Below are 20,912 nucleotides of genomic sequence, written 5' to 3' on the forward strand. Positions count from 1 at the left end.
GTCATACAGAAGCAGTGCACAGCTCCAAGCCTGTCCCTTGGTTCAGCTCTGCTGGAGCTGATGGCACAGACCGAGGTACCATCTCTGTTCCAGGGCCAGCTCCCCAGAGCACCCCATGGTGTAGTGGAAAGCAGGAGGCAAAGGGAACTGGATCCCACTCCCTGAATCTCACTTGGAATGGGTCCCGTGGACCACTGGTGGGGAATACACTGGGAGAAATATCCCCCTTTCCCACATCACCACTTGCCCTCAGTCTCTTCCCACTTCTACCACTGGGGCAGAAATTCTCCCTGTCCTCCTCTGACCTGAGGAAAACTTCCCTTGTGAAACCCCTCACTGTTTTAAGATCCTTTTGGCAGAAAGCTCTCACGTACACATTTGTCCCTGGCTGTTATCTCCCTCCAGGCAATGAAGAAAAGAAGACACTTCAGATATTAATAGTTCTAAATCACCTTACTTCAAAGAGATGCATCTCTGCAGAGGATAGAGGAAGCCACCGTTACATAGTGTTCATGGTTAGGTGGTCTGCATTCCCAACCCCACCGTCCTATCCCCTGTGCCAAGTAAGCCCCAGGAGGCAGAAAGGAAAAGACCCATTTGGGTACTTATCCCGTTTGCCCCCAGGCTCACTTCTTTGAATACACCATGAATGTTTTACTTCAATACTCAAACCCCAATGAAATGCAGGTTATTAATTTATGACTACGACAAGACTCTTATGGTTAATTTAACATGTGCAGGCACTTAACTAACTACTGTTGGGAAATATTTGTCATTAATTCAAAAATTTCCTGCCTGCAATTTGGCAGATACAGTGTAAGTGAGCTGCAGAAATCCAGCATGACATAAACAGCTCTCATCTGCCATCACCTTTACACGTGACTGTACAATACTCAAACTCTGCCTGATTGAAATGAGCACAACAAAATCTACTGCAGAATTCATAAATTAAATGGCACTGGCATTCAGATGCTAGAAAAATCTAACTTAAGAGGATGCTCTTCCAGACATAGGAAGAGGGGCAGAGGCATACAACCTCCCTGTGGGGAACGAAAGGGACGCCATTGGGAGACAGGGTGGCAGAGTAGCATTCCTAATCAGAGCTCAGAAAGCAAAGCTGTGTGAGCAAAAGTTGCTTGTGGTGGGTCTTCCTCCCACCTCCTGTGGGTCTGCCATGATCCCAACCAAGTCAGGTTGTGCAGAATAAAACCACTGAAGTGGCAGGGCACCTCCAGGGCCATCCCACCACTCCTGGGGAGGGAACCCTGCCTCAAACTGCTGTGTTTCGTTTGCTTTTCCAGGAAGGCAAGTGAAAAATCTGGGTGTACAGAGCTAGTTACAGCAACGTATCAAAACTCATGTCCAAAATGACCAGTCTCATGGCACCTCTGAAGGGTCCTAGCACTTCTTGGCTTTTTCTGATCCCTTGGGCATGTCCAAAGTAACAGAAGAGATGCTCAGCACCTATCCAGTGTCCTACATAGTTCAGTGATGAATTGTTTTGCCCACAAAGGCTCTTCAGCTCTGTGTTTTTGCAAGTTCTATCACTATCAGATGCATCCCACCTATCAGCCCCTTCCCAGCACAGGGGCTCCATGCATTGCTGGGCTTTTTAAAATTCTCTCATACGGCACAGTCTCCTGAAGAATGGCATGTTTTGGTACACTTAAATCTTTGAGCTTCACACAGGTGTGTCAGAATAAAACTTGGGAACATACTACCAGACAGGACTTCCTGAGCATTCAGCCCCCTGTTGTTGCTGGCAAACACTCCATATAATCCTTTCACAGGCTGATTAAAGTCTTATTTTAAAAGCTATTCAGTTTTCTCCATCCCTTTGACTGAAATGCTATTCCAGAACTCTGTAACTCTAGTGGCTGAAATTCCCAGGCTAAATGGCCAGTCTATACCTGTTCATTTTTGTGCCAATGTGATCCTTTCCTCAAGGCAGCTTTTCTCTCCTGCCAGGGGTAGAGAAGACTGCCGTCTCCCTTTTCATCCTTCATCCGTAAAGTCAAACAAGCCATGGCACCTTAATTTCCTCACAGCGAAAAGCTCTCTATTCTCCTGGCCACCTTACTCCTGGCCTGCTCTGCACCTGTCCCACTCTAAGCTCATCTCCTCTGGCAGCCAGATGCCCAGAATCGGACACTGGACCCTAGGTGGCCTCTATAGCAAGATGACACAAAGGTCACTCCTGGCTTTACGCTTCTCAGATCCCAGCTAGACTTGCACGGGTTGGCAGACAGGCAGAGATGAAAGCATTCACCTTCCAACTCTAGCTTGCTCTCTACTGCAGAATCCAAGGGCATGTCTGAGCTATTTTCTATCAAGAAATGCCATTCTGTGCAAGCCATATGTTCCAATAACCTCCCTAGAATTGGCTCTTTCCTACATCCAGCCACCCAGACTGCTGATGCTGACTGCCAACACCAGACTGTAGGACCCATTCCAGCTTCTTTTCAAACCCCGAAGCACCAGTGTACGTTCCCTTGGCTGGACTTGCAAAGGCCCAGCCATCTGCACATGTGCAGAGCTTCTCTGATATAGGGGCAACAGGAAAATATTTAGCCTTTTACATGAAGTTGGCAAACGTACTAGCTCAAGCTCAAGGAAAATCTGACCCTCTTTGCTTAGGCGCCTCCTTTTCCTTTTAATATTTTTTTCACACGTTTTGAAAATATTTGTGACTCATGGCAATGGGCAAGGAATGAGATGTTTACCAGCTCTGGCAGAAGAGCATTACTAAGGGGACGCCATAAGGCTTTATGAAGAGAAGAAAGATCAGGGAGTGCTGGAGGACTTAATCTCTTGGGTCCCATGCTACCCCCTGTGGATGCTGCTTTGCTAAAACAGCTAGATCAAAGTGACTAAAGAGGTCTCTGCTATTAACTGTCTCCTGAAAGTTGTTGACCTTGATACCAGAACAATTAAATGAAATGTGAAGCACCTCCTCAAAAAGATACTCCTTCTCTGTCCCACATCACCTAAACATGCAGTAGTGTGAAGTTACACTCTTGGGAGAGCCTTTTGTAATAAAGAACATCCTGAACTGCACAAAGATCCTGCCCCAGTATAGACTTTTTCTCTCTTCTTAAGTGGACATATACACTCTGGGTCCTAGGAATGGATGTATGAGCTCTCCCATATGTATGATAAAGACAAAAAGCTTGGGATACTGAATTACACATGCACACTTTGAAAAGCAGGCACTGTATCAGGTATGCAATGTGAGAGACTGGGAACTGGTTTTCTGAATACTAAGTGTGGAAAATATCAATTGAAACTGCACTTACTCAGTCTCTCTGAAGAAATCAGCTCCTGAATGCCTTAGAGTCAGCACTCAAATTAAAAGCTTCATATCAGAGATAATTAAAATATACGGCTTAAAAAGAATCCAGTCTTTTATGTCCCTGTTCAGAATCCACCACTACAGCCTCCTGTGCAAAAACGCTATGAACATGCTTGCAGTGTACCTGTCCTAGAGATGTGCAGCCAGATCTTTGGCTGACGTTATTTGGCGGGCCTCTGCTGAAGGTAGTTGGAGCTGTGCCAAATCATATTGCTGAAGAGCTGGAACGTATTTTTTAAAGAGGTCTGAGAAAGGCAAGTTAAATAGCTTGTATGCACCTGGAGACATTAATTTCCACATTTTTCAAAATATGAAAACTGTATTTTCTGTGAGGAGTCGTCCTTCAGAAAACTATCACACCAACCCTGTACCAGCACAAGATATGAATATCCTCTGGTTTAAATCCTACCACCTCTGCTATCTGTGAGTAGAGAAGAGAGGCTACAGCACATGGAAAACAATTTTTTTTTTCCTAATTTTTTTTAACAACACATCCCTTTATTTTTTATATTTGTTAAAGGGTTTCTACTTCCAATATATCAAAGGAAAACAAAAAGCAGTAACAAATCCCATTGTGTTACCAACCAGAGGCAATCATTGCTGGCCTCTGCAAACAACACTTAGAGGAACTTGCTGCTTTCCATTTTGTAAATGTGCTACAAGGAGGCCGTTGCAGTAAGAACATGGCAACCAATAATTCTCAATCACCTAAGGATTTCTCATTAGCTAATTCTACAATAAATTAACTAGAGAAGTTTAAAGGTTGTTTTCAGCACTTTGTAAAGAGACACCACAAAGAACTAGGGAAGACAGCTCATCTTTCTACTTAACTTTTTTACTTACCATGCGATGAAACTTTAATAAGTACAAAGGCAGGTCAATACTCCCACAACTAAATGTTGTGCATCTGTGTAACCAAGAAACACATTACACCTGTAGGAAAACAACCTTTAAAGCACCTCAGACACAAACTCTCTTCAGCTGCTTACCTGCATATGTTCCTGTTTGCCAGATTCAACGTAACACAAAAGGCTACTGGTGTTTCAAAATGGATCTGTCACCTCGCCAGACATTTAAGCAGTCGCAAAAACAGCAGAGGCACTTTCAAGTTTGCATGGAGGATTCTGTAACGTCTCAGTTCGGTTCGACTTGGACAGTGCACCCTACACCTTATCAGTTAGCCAGCACCAGGCTATGCTCTGCCTTCCCGAAGCGTGAGTTATTAGCACTGCCCCAATCCCTTCACCAAATGATCCCTGTATCTAAGGCCAAAGGAGGAGAAAGCACCAGTATCCCCCAGTTGCTAGGAAACAAGCAGGGAGATCCTGACCTGAATTCTTAGCAGAGGCTGGTGTTGCTCAGGAAGCTTAGCTGGGTCCTTCCTGGAAAGGCAGGGACATGCCGAAAAGTAACTCCTGGCTTTGCAAAGGCCACCATGTACGACCACCCAGGACAAAAGGACAGCAGCTGAGCTATTTTTACACCCAAAAGGCAGTTGGTGTGACAATGGGAAGACCACGTGCAAAAATGGAGGGTGAATTTCTGTTCTTCATGCCAATGAAACCAGAAAGTTTTTAACCTTGAAATAAGATCTTTGTATTTCAAATTTGGTCATGAGATAAATCATCCACCATGCACACAGCCACAGCTCTAACAAATGCAATGGCAGAAGATTAAGCATACAAAAATCAAGACGTTAAGATTATCCCAGACATGTATGCTACAAAGTGTATTCTAAAGCCAAGTTCATAACATAAAAATCTGAAGAGAAGCAAATCAGGGAAGTTAATGATGATACAAGAACTCTGTATTTTCTGACCTTTTAAATATTTTAAGTTACTGCCACGCCGTTGTATTAATTACTCTATTTAGCTTCATCCTCCTCAGCAAGCTTTTTCTAAAAGATGGAAAATAAGAGCTGAATTAGACCTGAAGTGCCTCTGGGTCCTTTACATGATGTATAATTGACCCTAGTTATCCTGTACAGTGAAAGCAAATAATCACTCCTCAGGTGCAGCATAATATAAATGTCTCAGACAGACCAGATTATCTGAAAAAAAAGAAGAGCCTGTTTACTTTCTACTGACTCTGAGGAAAGTCCATCCTCTTAGCAATAATGTCAAGAAGCGATGCTGCGCACACCACATGCAGCATGGCTCCTGCAGCCTGGAGGGGCCAGCGAGGCTGGGAGGGACAAGGGGTGTCAGTGAAGAAGTAGGTCCTTTTGATCCAGCTGGATGGTCCCCCACTGCATCTGGGCACGTTATCACACGAGCAAAGATGCTTGGGCAGTTGCTGCCAGTCCCAGAGAGGAATATCTGTGAGGACCCGTGGCCCAGCCAGGACAGTAGCTCCAGCATCATCCTTGTAGGTCACGCTCTCTGCACGAGATCTGCAGCAGGTATACCTACCACCCAGCCATCACATGAGCAGAAGCTCTTTTAAAGAGATGTCTCAGGCACAGGAAGGCTGGCCTGTCATCTCTAGAGTCCAGCTATGACTTTAAAAGGGAATTACTCCACAACTTACGAAAGCTTTTTATCTGTTAAAAACAAAACAGTGTTTTAATGGAAGGGAAATGCACACAAGTGTCTATGCAGAATCGCCAGACCATCTCAGCTATGCAATGGCACACCCAACGTTTACTGCTGATGTGTGTAGTGTATCCCCAAAAAGGCTCTCCTTTCGTTACTACAGTGGCCCAATAAAGCTGTGTTCAACACAGGCTCAGCGTCAGGCAATGGTCTCTTAGCTATGCTTGAAATCTCTCCCTCCCCCATAAATGTCTGTATTTACCCAGGGAATCAGTCTATCCATGCAGCAATTACAACTGCCCAAAAGCAGGTGCTTCAAGTACCTTTCTGAACAACAGTCAAAGCCCGTCACGTTGATAGGAAAAGTATAGTTCTTTTGTTCATTTCCTTTCTCTCATCTTTTTGCAGAAATAGGAAGAGCTCAGTGTTAAGTCCTATCCCAAAAGCACTTAAATTTCCAAACAAAATAGTTACAGATGTCATGACCCAAGGAGCAGCAAAGCTGAATTAGTCCAGGTTTTAGAGAGTCACAATAAAAAAAATCTTTATCAATAACCAAGCAACATTTGGAGGAAACAAACTGAAAATCTAAGGTATTGGAAGCAAGAAATTTAAGGTATTTGAAACAAACTGAAAATATAAGTTCACTTGCTGCTAAAGAAAAGCTGATCACATAACAGAACATGGTGCAAGTCAGAAATCATAGCTCTGTGCAGTGCAACTGTATTTTAAGTAGTGCAGGTATTCTGAAACAGTTTTCTTTATGAAAGGCCATCGTAAAGATACCATCGCCAGAAGGCAGAAAGATGCAGAGAACATGGTCATAGAAATATTTGTATTTTAGATAGCGCCAGATTAATTTTTTTTACTATAGATTCTTCTTTTGCAAAACAAGTGGAGTGGATGTCACTTCAGTGAGTTTTTTTCCTACAAATTCTTCCAAATGGCCGTAATGTTCAGCAACGCAACAAGCTGACACTAAATAACAGAAATTAGAGAAAACAGAGGAAGCTTGGCAAAATGAAAGGTGCAGCAATTATAAGCTTTTAATAATGATGCCCTTATTATAAGCAAAAAGAAATTTAAAGACACAAGTATGGAAGATTTGAGAAGAAACAGAGAACTGCTAAGCCTGAAAGAGAGAGGGAAAGGGAAAGCCTTTCAGGGACAAGAATTTCAGATGTGAAATGGGAGGAGGAAGATGAGAAAAATACTTCTGGATTTTTCTGTAGACAGACTGCAGGACATTTACCAGGACTGTCATGTGGGTTGGGAGCCACAGGAGATACTTGGTGATGAAGACAGTCCTTCAGGTAGGTGCCAGAATCCAGTGATCTCCTGGCCACAGATGAGCAAATAGCTCAGTCAGCGATTTGTCATTGACGCTTTTGGAAAAGCTCCCAATTATTGTACAGCCATTGACTGTTTTAGGTGTTTTCAAGCATAACTAAAACACTGTGAAGACTCATGGGAAGTTTTAAACTTCTCCTCTGCGGAAAAAGGGGTGTGAATGGTACATGGAGCAGAGCGATAACAGGCAATAAGCGAGTGAGAACCGCAAAACAATAAAGCAGTTTTATATAAATGTTAGAAAAAGGATGTAGACAGGAAAAATGTTGCTGGAAAAGCTGATTCGAGGGAGAGCCCAAACTGGGTGCCTTTCCTCCCCCTTAACACTTCCTCTGTTTGTGTGTTGAGCAGCAAGAACGGGTGAGTAGGAAAATGGATCTGGGTGGGGTACAGAAAAGCCATTCCATAGTGTTAAAAAGTAATCTACCACATTTTCCTATTGTCTAAACTGGCATGACTCCACCAGCTTCATTTTATGCCAGCTTAAGATCTGGCCAAATGCACTAAGAGGAAGGAAGCAGGTCCTCTCACATGCTTCACCTGCGGGCAGGTTTCAGCAAGGCACGTGTCTATTCCAGGGGAAGATACTTAATGAAGGGTTCAACCTTCCTGATGAATACAGAAGGATGCTAAAGAACCAAACTCATCAAACTCACCTTGCAACAAAATACATTGTTAAAAATTTGCTTTGCTCAGCTATATATTTGTAAAGCAATGTAAAACAGGCAGTTGGAAATTGCCTGACTTCTACCACTGAAAGTCAAACACTGCTGCCCAAACCCCTGTGCAAAGGTATAGTTTTACAGTAATTGAGGTAGTAGGTAATCCAGTCACATCTCCACATACATCAGTAATACAGTACCGAGAAGTCTCCCAGTTGTTCAGATGCAGGAGGAGCTGCGTGAAGCATTGATTCATGCTGATGAATTGTAACCAAGCAACACTGCCAGCATCCCTCCAGCCCATTGTGCGTCTGAGCTGGGGAGAATAGCAGCAGAACAGCACTGAAAACCTGCCAAACTCCAACTTCCCCAATTAAAGGATACCATCCTTCTAATGTTAGATGTAGCAAATTCTTTAACCAAAATTTAACAGAAATCAACTGTTACTTCCCTCTCAGTAAAAAGATAATGACATCCCTGAAGGCAGCAAATTAATTTCTGTGTGTCCACGACACTCTTGTAAATAATCTTTACAAAAGAAACAGTTCAAATTTACTTTACACAAGAAGTGCAGGGCAATGAATTATTCATCTGAGCAGAGGGACAGAAATACTGCCTTTTTGTTAGTCCGGCTATTAGATGCTGACGGAAACTAAAGACAACTTTCTCAGATACAATAACTAATCACTAGCAGCACAGATGAGATGGAAAGGAAGTAGACACTTTAAAAATTTCTTCGGTGAGAGCTGGCAACCATCTTCCACCTGAGCATCCAAAAGTGGCAATGCACAAAATATAGCTACCACATCATCATTGATACGAGCCTCATTATCCACACAGACATTAAAAAATGACATTACAATACTGAATTTTTCCTCTAATTGAGTGGTGGGATTATTTGTTCTGTTTAATGCCATGGGCCTGGACATCAAGACCAACCTTCATTGTAAAATGATCCACTGTTGCTCTATATCGGAATAAGAAGATGACACAGTCTGCCAATAAAACTGTTGGTTGCTAAAGAACTTGAATTTTCAAGATGTGCCACAGATCCCACGCCCCCATTTTACCAGTGGGGGAAAAAAAAAGCACATGTGTAAATTAAGAATAAGATACAGAATCGGCTTATTCTTATAATGCAAAAGACAGGCTAGCAGCTGTGTGCATTTCTCAGAGTATAAAAAACCAAAGCGCTGACCTGTAAAACAGAAATAGTAATAACATCTGCTAGACTTTGGGCCTCTGAAATCACATTCCATGAGAGCAAGTTTCCAAAAGAAAGGCTGGGCACTTATGTAAGTTACCATTTCCCTTTGCAATGAACTGTCCTTCTCTCTGGAAACTTTACATAAAAGCCTGAGTGCAAAGCCACATACATCTGTCTCCTCTGAGGATAAAAGTAGTAGGGCAAAGTAACAAACTGCCATGGCATTGGCATAAAACCAGATTTATCAATGCCTTTCAGAATTTGGGATATATTTGATCACCCTCTTTGCTTACTTCTTGCTCTTCTTTTTAGCCCTTTTCTACAAATCAGATTCCTAGATGTGGTCTTTGCAGTCCCACCGTGGGGCGTCGAGCAGTCCTGTATTCACTATTCTACAGGGAGTATCTCCAGGATCTCACACAGGCAGAAATGCTGCTGCTGCTGCTTAGGCTCTCCCTGCTGGGCAGTTTAGGGTCTGTCTTATAAGCCCTCAATGCTGCCAAAGGTTTTGACACTCCACAGAACTTCTTACAGGTTCAAAGTCTGTTCTCCCATGGCATGAGTTCCCAGCAACTTCCTCTTGGTTGCAAGCAGATATTTAAAGCAGAACTTGGTCTAATCTTCTTCTTTCCCCTCATATGTTTGCCAGATGGCTTTATTTAATGTCTATTCCCTGGATTGGCTTTTAGATTGATTTTTTTTCTTCTACATTTGCCATCTGCTGGTCCAAACAGCTAAATGATACACTTGCTTTTCCATCTCATGGCACTGATTCATTCTTGCTGTCAACTTGGCATCCAAAATAGTATGGCAGGCAGACCAGCAGGTCTGGGTGAGGCCTTGCTCCACCAACAGGAATTTTCTTCTTGTGCCTTTGAAAGCCACTTCTGCAGGAGCAAAGCTGTAAGAGGGAACAAAGCACAAAGCCAGAGCAAAAGACAAGTACCAAGAAGAACTCAACCATGTTGTCTCAATGATGGAAAGCGGTCTGTGTCATGGCTATTGCCTGGAACAGGGATTTGCAGCCCCAACAGCTGGTGTTGTGTGGCCTCGTACAAAGAGAAGATATGTTGCGCAACAGCTAACTGTTGCTGAGAAGCTGCAGAGAATTGCACGTGTGCTTCCAAAAGAAACAAGTGCTGTGTGGAAATAAAACTTGACTTAGATCCTCCGAATCGTTTTCCAGAGTCTTTGGCAACTGTCTTGCTCTTCTCAGCGACAATGTAAGGGGACTCTGAAACAACTGACATGAATATGGGTACCCTGCCCATGCCCATGGGCAGCACTCCAGGAGAGAGCAGAAAGGCCAGCACAGGGGCCTGCAAAACCGCAACAGCAGCAGGCTGGGAAGGGTGTGAGGAAGAGGACAGAGGCAGCACAGAGGGAGAAGGAAGGGAACGGTGCCAAAAAGTCTTTGCAATGACCCTACCTAAATGCCTAACAGCAAGGTATTACTGAGTTGCCTGGACGTGCATGTTTTACCCATCTTGTAACTTTAAACTCAGAATTTTTTAGAGACGATTCCGTCTCTTGAGTGTTTGCACAGTTCCAAGCACAATAGCTCCTTGTGCTGGCTGAGTCCTTTGAACGCTACAAGAATACAATTAAATAATAAGAGCAGTAAAAAGCTTGGTGCTATCCATACTTGAGAAGATCTCTCACAGCTTGGACAAATCATAGCCACAGCAAAACTCTCAACAAAAACATTTTATAATCCTTTCATTATTATCGTTGCACTCTCTTGAAGGTATTTTAAAGACAGAAAAAACCCATTCTTTTATTGAAAAAAATATTCATTTCATTTCATATCTGAATGCCACAAAAGACCAACAGTTTATCCTAATAGTCTAAGTGAACAAAAGCTTGAGAACTCCTAGTTCAATGCTTCTCCGTGTGCTTACTTTGCATATACACTTGCCTTTTTCTGTTTCTCCTGTGGTTTTGGTGGCTCAGCTGACATCCAAACAGCCTGCCCGCTCTCAGGTTTGCATCACATGGTGAAGTAAGTGGGAACACTGTGAGGTCTGCAGCGTCTAGATCTCTTAACATGTAGATAAATGCTGACATTACAGAGCTGGTCCTAGCTTTCCAGAGCTTCCAACCTCAGTTATGAAACTAATAAACCTATCCCAGCTGTTCTATGTCCTTGGTCTCAGCAGCTCGGATAATGCCCACTGAGGCCAAAAGAAAGATCCCCTAATTACCCAGTGAGTGCCAAATCAAGTGCAAGTAGACTCGAGTGCAACTGAAGACATATAAATTCTTTTGCAAAGCAAATTCCTTCGCTACTGAACTGTATTGCACTGACCCGCCTGCTCCAGGTCTTTGTGTAATCTGATACTTCATACACCACCCAGCGTTCAAGGGAGTGGTGCTGATTTCTTGAAATTCCCAAGCTGCTTTATGTACTTCATGTTAGTGGTTCACAAAGAAACGACAATCAGATTTCTGGTTGTCACCATCATGAATGGAAGGATAAAAATTCAGTGACAAGTTATGAAATGTTACATCTGCTCGAGAAGGTTGAAGAACCAGCCAAAAACAATGTGTCACAGAAATGTGTAAAGTAGAATCAGACCTAGCCAGATAGAGCACAAGCCAGGTCTATATTTGAAAGCTGCACTGGTACAGATGTTAGTAGGTGTACTGTATAAAGGACAGGAAGGCTGTACCACCAGTCTGCATATCCATGGTAACCAAGAGAGGATCTCCTGGGGAAAGGAGCAGTGAGATGGGGAACAAAGAAGCTTTATTCTTTTTCCCTTTGCAATAGGGCTAAACAGCTTTCACATTACATAGCAAGATTATTTAGGCTGGGGCCATGTTCACCCACGGATAACACAAGCAATAAGGAGAAAGAACAGTGTGGGTTCATCAGCATCTTCAGTCCTCAGAGGGCTTGTCTAGCTTGCACTGTGGTCATTGTCTCTGCACATTCACAGCTATTGTTCCACCTAGCCTGAAGTTGATGCAAACATGCCCAGTCACATTACAGCCAACCCACTATAACATACAAAATACAGTACAGTACCCAAGACATACTCTGGTCGGTTGGGGTACGCAAGCTAAAGAAAGAAATAATGGCCTGTTATGCAGCTATCAGTATACAGCACTTAAGTGGGAAGTAGCCGTATAGCTCGTTTCTCTTTGTGTATATGAGTATGTTCTGGATACGATTGCAGTGACGCAATTGCATCCACTCCAGACAAGCTCTCACAATCTTATAACTACTCATAAAAGTTCTATTACTATCGAAGGACAACGTCCAGTGAAAGAATGAGCTATTGCATAAGCAATGAAACGACTGTGATCTCCATACGACGCACAGCAATACCAGTCTCCTCTCACATGTGCCTACTGTATTACTCGAATGATCTAAAGGGCAACCCCTTGAGCTCCCACTCCTCTGTGTGCCCCAAACAACCCTCACAGAACCACCACCTCTCTCCATTTCCTTCCGGTTATCACTGGGGCAAGAGGCGGTGCGGTGGCAGACACCGAGCTGAGCCCACGCGGACTGGCTGCTGGATACCTGCGTGCCGAGCTGTCAGGCAGGCGGCCAAACAGAACAAGAGAAATAGGCACAGTCTGCCCTGTTGCTGTATGTAACTTCTGAAGTAGCAGGGTGAAAATTTATTTCAAATACAGTTACTTAGTTACTTTTAATAATCTTCTTTTCTTATTCTCCTGCCCTTGCCACAAATTTCACTTTATTCCTTTTGCGAGCCTGACAGCCCTCTGCACGTGGTCCGTTTCTCTGGCTCATTCCTTGTGCAGGTTCTCCCTGGGCTTCACTAGAGGCAAGAAACAGTGACATCAAAAAGAAAAGGGGAGAGAAAGAAAACAGAGGCAATAAAGCCCTAATGTACTCAAAAAGCCATCTGAACATCAAAACAGGAGCAGAAAAGCTCCTTCCCTTTTTAAATATATCTTTTGTTTCCATGCTATACTATCTACAGGGTATTTTTTCTAACAGTCTGTTCTAAAATAAGTTGGGCATAGTCTTGTTACTAAATATTGTATGATTTGAAAATCATACAGCAGAGTAAACTACTTTCCTAATCTGGAACAAATTCTTAAGTTCTACAGTGTCTTTAAGAAAATGGGGCTTAAGTACCTTTTACTTCTCAGGTGACATACAAGCCCAGGATAAAGTAATTTTCTTTCTATTTTAGTTGGGTTTGAAGTCTTGGAATTGATGGCTGTACGTAAACAATTTATGCCTTCACTTTTACAGCTACATGAAATCAACATTGATTTATGCAGCACACAATGTCTCTATTTCTTGATTAACTTCCCTTCAGGCTTTCACTGTAAGCCAGTGATATTTTATTAGAGGTGAGATAACAGTGCTATTTGTATTAATTTCCTTCATCATATTCAGTTGCTTTTAACTTCGGCAAGTGGTATAACTTTTACATCCTTTGAGTGGGAGGGCAAAAGGTTGAATAGCTTGTGATGAAGTCCACCCCACCTGCAAGAGGCAGGTTATGGCTGCACAGTGACCCTTGGTTCTGACATGCTCAAGTTTGTGCTTTGACTCAGCAAAGTAAATAATGCTCTTTTCAAGCAGTCTGCACAAAGCTGTCAGGGCGTTCTGGTTTAACACACAGCATGTTATCAGACGTTACACATCCGACACAATTAATTAAAACATTTAAAGACTGAGGTGGTTTCTCCTGGTATTTGACAATCTGCTTTTCCTAAGCGACGTGGCTGAGAGTTTACTAAGAAACGTCAGGCAGACTAGTTAAAATTTGAAGTTCATTTTTATTAAGAATCTTCTTGTGTAAATATAGCACCTGCATGCTCCTGTCGCAGCAGCCCCCTCTCACCTCCACTAGCAAATGGCTTTTGTTTCCTTACCTTAACCTGTTAAAGAAGATATTGTCTCCAGATCACTACACAATGTACAGACCTGTTGTGGAATATAATACTGTGATGGCACCACAGCAAACTCTTGGGCTGAGCTAGTAAGAGCACTCAGCTTTACTCCAAATTTGATAACACAGTAAACAGGGTCAGGATGATGCTGAGTGCTATTGTAAATTCCAGCCTAATTCCATCCTGAAGCGTGAATGGAGGAAATAAAATGCTGTAATCATTTATAAATATTACAATGACAACCGTATGTTGGTCAGTTTTATTTTGCCTTATGCTTCAGAAATAGAATAACAACTAGTCAGATAAGAAAAGCTAATAGGGAATGAGGCTTTATATTGTAGAGATACCGCTGACAAAATTTTGTGCTGTAGGAGCAGATGTGATTGGAAAAGGAATTTGCAAGTTTGTTTTGTGGAGATGAAGGTAGGAAGCCCCTGCTCTAGGCTCCCACCACCATCATTCACAGATCCAGAGTCCCCACGAGTCCAACAGAAGGGAGGTTCATACTGAGATGCACCTATTTGTACACATGGTCCTCTGTTATAACCCAAATTGTTGTTCTGGCTGAGCTACAGCTTGGTGGCTTTCATTCAGAATAAGACTGCAAAGCAGCTGAGCTAGTTATTAAACCAGGCAGTTGAAGCAACATGGATAAAAATTACAGAATTTGACTTAAAGGTTACCATCTAATTGCCAGTAAACCCATTGATCTGTTTTGCTTTGACTAAGAAACTTGCTACATGAGGCTCATTGCAAGAGTTCCAGAGAAAATTTCTGCAAAGTTTCAAGAAAACTGACCAAAAATCTTTTGTGTACACATGACAATTTATAGTGCTCTCTGCTCACAGACTCATTTGGCATCAGATTCACAGGATCAGCTTTTACTAAAAAAATCCTCACCATAAGAAAGGTTATGGAAACAACCTCTTTATAGCAGATAGCATTTCCTTAAAGTACTCCACCAGGGTCCAAATATAAACCCTCATATGCTTGTGCTAACAGTACCGAGTTACACAAGAGATGGTAACCAGCTGAAAGGGCATAATTTTGTCAAAACAGCAGGTCAGGTAGCATTATCCTGCCGTATACTGCAGACTCACTGCAAATGTCAGAGAGGAGCCGGGCCATTTACTTAGCTCATATATCTCTGAAAGGGATCGACCTTCAGCCCCATAAAAACTTCGAACTATGCCTGTTCAAGGGTTGAAGACCACCTGGGGATCCTGAAATATCAGATATGCAGTATTAAATTATTACATACCCGTGATTTCAACTTGCTTCTAGGAAAAAATGCCTCTCTTTTTCTCCTATCATCTTCCACTGTTAAATTTCAGGCTGAAAACAACGGGAAAATTAGTAACCCAAATTATTGTTGTGATTGAGTTAAGCATCACTGAAGCAATGGTTAAAAATCACAGCAAGTTTAAAATGCAGCAGAGCTTCTTTATCCAATATAAGGAGAGCTACAGAACCATCAACTATAGATGCATGGCAAGTCCAAAGAAGCAACTGATGTTGTGGGCCAAAAGAACATCCCTTAAAATTCCTATCACAAATAAAGATATTAGTATGGCAAAGATGTTTCTGTGGGAAAGAAAGAGAGAAGGAGAGAGAGAGAGAAGGGAAGGAGAGAAGGGAAGGAGAGAAGGGAAGGAGAGAAGGGAAGGAGGGAAGGGAAGGAGGGAAGGGAGGGAAGGGAGGGAGGGAGGAAGGAAGGGAGGAAGGGAGGAAGGGAGGAAGGGAGGAAGGGAGGAAGGGAGGAAAGGAAAGGAAAGGAAAGGAAAGGAAAGGAAAGGAAAGGAAAGGAAAGGAAAGGAAAGGAAAGGAAAGGAAAGGAAAGGAAAGGAAAGGAAAGGAAAGGAAAGGAAAGGAAAGGAAAGGAAAGGAAGGGAAGGGAAGGGAAGGGAAGGGAAGGGAAGGGAAGGGAAGGGAAGGGAAGGGAAGGGAAGGGAAGGGAAGGGAAGGGAAGGGAAGGGAAGGGAAGGGAAGGGAAGGGAAGGGAAGGGAAGGGAAGGGAAGGGAAGGGAAGGGAAGGGAAGGGAAGGGAAGGGAAGGGAAGGGAAGGGAAGGGAAGGGAAGGGAAGGGAAGGGAAGGGAAGGGAAGGGAAGGGAAGGGAAGGGAAGGGAAGGGGAAGGGGAAGGGGAAGGGGAAGGGGAAGGGGAAGGGGAAGGGGAAGGGGAAGGGGAAGGGGAAGGGGAAGGGGAAGGGGAAGGGGAAGGGGAAGGGGAAGGGGAAGGGGAAGGGGAAGGGGAAGGGGAAGGGGAAGGGGAAGGGGAACAATACAATACAATACAATACAGGAAAGGCAGCAGAAAGTCTGAGAGCAAGAACAGTTGTTGGGAAAACATGCCCAAAAAGGCCTACCTAATGACAGAGCACCACCTTACTGGTGGTGGAACGAAGTAGGAAGTGATGCCCAGAGAAGCTTCCCTCCTCTTAGCTGAATTCTACTTCATCCATGGAAACAAGGTTTGAGTTGTGGGGTTTTTTTTAAGTTATCAGGATTGGATCTGGCTTCATCACCAGAAATTATCATTAGCTAAAAATTATTAAATATTACCTGGTTTTGACCTAAGTTTTGACAGCCTGAACTCAAGTGAATCCAGGGTCACAACCCCAATTCTGACCTTGCAGCAGTTCCTCGTTCTGTCTTGCCCAAGTATGGTTTCATTCTTACACTCTACTCCATGTTCTCAAATCCCTGTGTGAAAGTGGAAAAAGCAGCAGATCCACTTTCATGTGAGTTTTGTTGATGTCTTTCACAGCTGTGGCAAGAATTAATAACGGCAAACCTGTCTAAAGAATCTGGTGAGCCTGTTCTACAACCATGAGGCCACAGCCAGGAGGACAGCTCTGCACCACACCAACCAGCAGGACCGAACACTCACAGGAGCTGTGCTAGAGGGCCCCTTTGTCCTGTGCTGAACTCTGACAATCTTTCACAGGAGCCAGTAATGGTCCTCACCGTATTCTGCAGCCCAGCTTACCAGACACGTTACCTTCACACCATCACAGCACCCAACACGGCGCTCCTTTGGACACATGTACAGGGAAAGCAGGTACCTGTGAAATTATGTCCAGCAGACAGAAGAACAGATTTCATCAAGTCCCTTAGGCTTCTCAGCTGATTGCAGTATGTGCCGCAGTTTCTCAAAACCAATCAGTTGTTTCAGAGAAGCATGAAACTTACGAGGAGAATGTGTCAATTCATTCATAATATATGCTCCTCTACAAATATGTAACACAGATTGGAACTGACATTTAAGATGACCCACACCCTATATAAGCCTCGCAAAAAACTGCCTAGTTATTCACTTTTCCAGCTTAGCAAACTGAGCCTCCACACTCAGTGTCAAGCTAAAACATTTGTTAAAATAATTCTTGGCTTCCTTCCACTCCAAACAAATTCATCAGGCAGATATTTCAACTCATTTTTGAATCAAGCAATCAGAAGTAGGGAGGGACAAAAGTAGAGGTATAAAAGCCTTCATTAGCTATAATATGATTTTTTCTTATACCTTTTTCTTCCACAGAAGGATAATGGAAGGTTTTGGCTATTTTTGAGGTCACTGTCTCCAATTAAGAGTAACACATGAGCTTTAAACAAATCAGACAACCGTGGAACAATTTTAATCCCTGAATGAATAAATTCCTTGGGGGACCTGGCTGCAGAGAAATCAATGGGCAATTCCATTAAGCCTTAACAGCAAATAAGGCACAATCTGGCTTCTACAATGAACCTCAAAGCCACAAATCCTGTCATAAGAATTTATCAGATTCGTGTGATCAGTCATCAGTCTACAGAGCCCAATTATACCCAGAATGTCTTCTGTTTACAGCAGCTGTTGGAACAGCACTGTGGTAGATCACCTTTGGGTTAGGGGCTATAATCTTATGGGGAAAATAAGACAGTAACAAATGTCAACTGGGCGAATACTCATTTGTTCCAGGGAACTCCCACCCTCATCAGCACCCTGCTGTCCACTGACCTTACCTCTTCTAGCTCTGAAATGTTAAGAGAAGCATCAGCTGTGACTGTGAGAAGCTTGGCATTTGCTCCCACAGCCTTTCACAGCAACATATAAATGACCTCTACTGCCTTACAGACTGGAAGTGGTATCTCTAACTGTGGGATCAAGCACAAATCATTCATAGTGTGCTACAAAAACACACTAGAGGCTGACACAGAAAACAGAACTGTGCTTTAAAAAAAAAATCATCAAAACAGACGAGGCAATTTCCCCTCCCCATCAATATAACTAAACCCTCACCTACTGACATCTCTCAGGGTAAGGACAAAATCATTTTGTTTGGTATGGTTCATACAGCCTAGCCCACATTTAGGAGACTCTGTGGCACGCCTCAGGCTGCATCTGTCTTGTAAATGAAATGCTCTCAGGACCATTCTATGGCACTGGAGCCAATGGCTTGAAACCAGATGGCTAAACTCACGCAGTCCTTGGAAGAAGGCAACTACGTCTACACTGCTTGTTGAAAACCATCACCTGCCTGTCTAACCAGGCAGGTGTCCCTCACTGTTCTAACAACCTGAGAGGATAGCTGCTCAGTGACAGCCTCACTCAGGAAGGTCCCCTGAGCTGTTCATAGTACAGATGCATCTTCCCTGTCCAGCTCCCCAATACTGGTCAGACCTGGGGCATGCCCAAGCTGCATGACAGCTGCCTCGGCTTGCAGAACCAAATTTCCTTTCCTTGAAACCAAGGCAGGGGAACAAGGAAAGAGTGTGAAAATAGCACACATACAGCTACCACCCAGGCAGAGCTATGATACAGACATGGCACACCCTGTACTCAGAAGTTCAGAAGTACTCCAAGCATCCACTGTTTAGATACATAGTTCTAGAGAGTCAAGTTTTCAGAGCCATTAAAGGCTTAAAGATACAGATGGGAGCCATCAGCTCTTGCAATGAATAGGAATCATTAGCAGATAAGATGTACAGTGGGATTTTCAGGTTAGGTGCCTCAATCCTATTGCAGTTGACTGGAATTATATCCCTGAAGATATTAAAGGCCTCTGTGTAAGAGAGATGTCTCTGTTGTCCCTCAGCACCCAAGTACAATATCTCTAATTTATTTTGCAGGCTTACAAAAGAAAAAAATACAGAAGTAATACTACAAGCAAATGTTTCTTTCTTCTCACGGGTAAATAAAAAATATCAACTGCATATTTCAGCTTTGAGATCTTGCTCCAAGTCTATCTCTGAGCAAACAAATGGAAGTCCTGTGGAAGCTGCTGAGGTAAATTTCAACATTGCCTGGTAGTGTGAGACAGAAGATAGGTGGAAATAGTAAAGCAGTTTAATTCACACTGGCATTCTGTCAAAGGGTTTTTGCAGAAGTAAGTAAAAAAGGGAAATCATTGGAAAGAACAATTTTCACAGAGAGATTTTACTTTTTTCCCCAGCATCCTTTCACTGATGCATGTTATCCAGAACACTATAATCTGCGCAGTCAATCTAAAACACCAATATACAGTTATCACTTCACTTTAAAAAACTAAACTAGTAAAGAATCACAGCACTTAGTCAGTTCAGCAGCAATTAGATAAGCTGGCTTTGCAGTCTGCAGCACTCTTTCTTCCTACTTTCATCGCACAGAAAGAAGTGAAGAAGATCTAGGCTATATGATTAAAAAAATCGTACATATTGTCTATCATAGCTCCCATTATTTTGAATCAAGTAACCTTTGACATAAGTACATATTTGAAGTGAATATTTGAGAGCAGTAAACTGAACAGTATCTTCTTATAAAGTGGGTTGGTGAGGAACAAGAAACCCATGGATCAGATACAGCCTGTGACTTCACTTTGATAATTTGGAGCTGAGCGATTTTGGAGGGATGCATCTAGACAAGAAAGAAAGTGAATCTGTGCCCTGCCAAATGGGTCTGACAGTTCTCCCTGGGCTGTGGAAAGAAAATTTCTCATATCTGCCCTAAAGCAATTAGCACACTAGAAGAAAATGATAGCACACACTGACACGAGGTAATACACCACATTAATTGTTCCCGTAAACCTTAATGGTAAGTAGGAGAGACAGAAATTAAAAAAATGTTATCCTCCTTACTGTAACAAGGTCTGTCTTTACCAAAAGTAAGTTGGATGCATTCATGCTAGGAAGCCAAATTTAAGATACCTGAAATGGGCTCCATTTTCATAAACTGTTGAGCACTCTTCCCTGAAAAAAAATCAGTCTTTAGAGTCCATCTACCCTCAGTGTCCCAAAGACACTAGCCATTTAGGAAAATTCAGGACACTTCACTCCAACATGCTACCTTATTTTTCTTTAAAACCTGCCTTTCAAAATCCTGGAATAATACTGATGATGAGGACAGCATTTTCTTTTTCATGCTTGGATTATGTGCCAGTGTAGCAAAATCCAGCTACCGCTGTTGGCCTGAATGGACCACATAAGACACCAAGAAAGAGGATCTCTGCATGTCTGCATGTTCATTCATGCTTACAAAACTGAGGACACACAGACCTAAAGAGACTGGTTGACCTGTTTTAACTGTCTGCTTAACCAGTGATCAGCCCCAAGAAGTTTCTCACCTGCTCTTTTTGATTCACACTCTTTTTGTATATTTGTTCATGACACGCTGTTGAAGGAACTAAGGACTGATCTCTGTTTGGCTAAAGACTTCAACTAAACTCTATTTTATTACGATATTGCCACCTATAGTCTTTCTGAATACTGCACTACCCCTGCACAGTTTCGATTTTTATTTAAATCTATAAAAATTACATTTTCATCCTTTGACAAAACCCACAGTGCCATCCCCCCACCAAAGAGAAACATGAGGTCTGGAGGTACAAACGTTTGTTGTCTTTCCTCTGTGATTTCCAGCCCCAAAGATCTTCCCAGTTTGCCCACTCTGGTATTCTCTGATGAAGACTTTGCTGT

General features: G+C 42.8%; 1 protein-coding gene across 3 annotated transcripts in view; it reads right to left on the minus strand.

Moving 5' to 3' along the window:
* The window catches only part of CRACDL (CRACD like), a 66,008-nt gene that overhangs the window by 38,823 nt on the left and 6,273 nt on the right, over positions 1-20,912 (minus strand). Inside the window, exon 1 of one of the 3 annotated variants that reach the window (XM_064438705.1) lies at positions 4,342-4,600. The exons of the other annotated variants lie outside the window; for them this stretch is intronic. The gene's annotated coding sequence lies outside the window, so the exon portion shown is untranslated. Of the gene's footprint in view, positions 1-4,341; positions 4,601-20,912 lie in introns of those variants that run through there. 3 annotated transcript variants of the gene reach the window in all.

This window comes from Phalacrocorax carbo, chromosome 1, assembly GCF_963921805.1.
Source record: "Phalacrocorax carbo chromosome 1, bPhaCar2.1, whole genome shotgun sequence".
In the NCBI taxonomy this organism is placed as follows: Eukaryota; Metazoa; Chordata; class Aves; order Suliformes; family Phalacrocoracidae; genus Phalacrocorax; species Phalacrocorax carbo.